Raw genomic sequence first — 2,482 nt, 5'->3', positions numbered from 1 at the left:
TTTCTACCTTCTAGTTAGTGGTTTATCCCCATCACCACTGAAACATACTAAACCTAAGCCAGACTCACTGCCGTGGAGTCAGATTCAACTCATAGCAACCACTCGTTGGATTTCCGAGGTGGTTTGAACTGCCAGCCTTCTGGTAAGCAGTCAAGTGCCTTAGGTGCTATGGTACCAGAGATCCTCATTATTAATTTGAGGGGTGGCAAAATGATTTTTTAAATCTTACTCTTTTGTAAATACTCAGTATTTTTCACAGGGTGCACTCAGGATATATTAACAGGATGCCAAATGGGAGAGGAACTGGCCTGGAAAGGGGGGCATGGGAAATAGAACAAGACCTAAACAAAATGAGAATACATGATACATGAGACAGAATAGGGTATAAGTGATGTGTTCTCAAACATGACATCATGTGTTGGCATAGAAACCTAAAATGCTGGGCACACTACTCATTGTCCTCCTTAGCAGTCAGTCTCTTTTTACTCCCCACAATCCCACCACCTGGCTCACTTGATCCAAGAGTGCAATTTGAACCAGTCAAAGCAGCTTTCTGTGAGGAAATCTTACATCTGTAATGAGCACTGAAGTTTACAAAACAATTTCCCATAAACTCTCATTTAATCTGAATAGCTCCTGATTGAACCACATCTTCATTTTCTATGTAAGGAAATTCAACTTTCAGGATGTTCAACATACCACAGGTTTTTCCTGCAAAATGTAAAGAGTTCGTTCCAGTGCAAACAACCCCAGAGATGAGGCAAACCAAGATTTGGAGGCAGCCTCCTCCATTCTGATAGCTCTGGTAGCATGGTGCCTAAGGCACTTGACTGCTAACCAGAAAGCTTGCATTTCAAACCCACCAGCCACTGTTTGGAAGGAAAACTGGGTACTCTACTTCCGTAGTGATACTGCCTCAGAAATCCAAGATGGGGTCGCCATGAGTTGAATCAGTCTCGACTCCAGCAAGTTGATGTTTTTTTTCCTTCCATCCTTACTGAATCGGATGATCAGGGAATGAAGTTAGGTAGGTGGGGAAGAGGAAGCCACCTACGGTGGGATGGTAAGTACACTGTCACCTGCAATTAGGGGGTAACTGTCAAGAAGTGAAATGTGGCCCTTACTGCAATGGTTCAAATGGCTAGGGTATTCTGTGGTTCTCCATTTTGTTTGGAGAAGCTGAGGTAATTGTCCTTCCTTTATGCTATAAATCCTAATCTTTGCCTGTAATTCAGGAGGCAGTATGAGGGTATATTCGTTATGTAAATGAAGTAGGATTAGGATCCAATTTAACACTCTTATTCAGGTCAAAGCCCTGATCCAATGTAAGAGGAGATTCTCTGAAGTATATATCCTATTTATCACCTTTATGGGAGCTATGATGGCATAGTGCCTAAGGCATTTGCCTACTAACCAGAAGGCTGGCAATTCAAACCCACCAGCCACTCCCTGGAAGGAAAGTTGGGCAATCTACTTCAGGAGTGATAGCACCTCGGAAACCCAAGAAGGGGTGGTCACTATGAGTTGGATCTGACTCCAAGGCAGTAGGTTAGGTTTTTTATTTTTTATCACCCATATATTACAAGAGATAAAAGGAGAGAGAAGCAATCAGAGAAAAGTGGATCTCAGTACTACCAAGAAAGAACAGCTGAGAAGAGAGGGCATCCTTTGGACCGAGGGTCCCTTGATGAGAACCTCCTAGTCCCAGGAGCACCAGCCCACAGATGTTGAATGGAAACAAGGAGCTTCCTCCAGAAAAGACAGAGACAGAAAGCCTTCCCCTAGAGCCAATGCCCTGAATTCAGACTGCTAGAAGCTCTGGGGGCACAGTGCCTAAGGCATTTGACTGCTAAGCAGAAGGCTGGCAGTTCAAACCCACCAGTCACTCCTCAGAAGGAAGACTGGGCAATCCACTTCTGTAGTGATACTGCCTCGGAAACCCAAGGAGGGGTCGCAATGAGTCAGGACCAACTTGATAGCAGTGAGTTAGGTTTTTGTTTTTTTGTTTTTTGTTTTTTGTTTTTAAACAACCTCCACCCAGCCTTCTAAACTGTGAATAAATTTGTTTACTAAAGCCATCCACTTCTGGTATTTCTGTTATAGCATTACTAGACAACTAAGGCAGGAACCTAACCTCTGGTTGATTGCCAACCAGCTATAAGCAATGACAGATGCAAGCATAAACCTACTGAAAAGAAACAATGCCTATTCTCAATTGTGTCAATAGTGCCTTGGCTATGTGCAAGAACTTGGCTCCAACACAGCACAATGGGTTTTAAAGACTGGCAAAAAAACAAGCAAGCAGGATCTGTAACAGGATGTGGAAGTCATAATCTTGAACCACTCATGAAGTGCCTCTCCTGGTAAATGGGCTCTCTACAAAATTTTTGTTTCAGTCTTCACTCCTTAAATTATAAAATGGGTTATATAGAGAAAGTCAGGAGGAATATGTCCCAAGCGTTGGGTACACTGTGTGAATTCT

General features: G+C 43.1%; 1 protein-coding gene across 1 annotated transcript in view; it reads right to left on the bottom strand.

Annotated features, from left to right (window-relative positions):
• Positions 1-2,482, bottom strand: part of LOC103213047 (spermine synthase) — a gene marked incomplete at its 5' end in the record, with an annotated part of 46,350 nt that overhangs the window by 25,456 nt on the left and 18,412 nt on the right. The gene's annotated exons all lie outside the window — the stretch shown is intronic.

Source organism: Orycteropus afer, unplaced genomic scaffold (assembly GCF_000298275.1).
Source record: "Orycteropus afer afer isolate SDZICR_OR568_19922 unplaced genomic scaffold, OryAfe1.0 scaffold01227, whole genome shotgun sequence".
Taxonomy (NCBI): Eukaryota; Metazoa; Chordata; class Mammalia; order Tubulidentata; family Orycteropodidae; genus Orycteropus; species Orycteropus afer.
The sequence above is the reverse complement of the archived record's forward strand: the minus strand, read 5'-3'. Positions and strand labels throughout refer to the sequence as shown.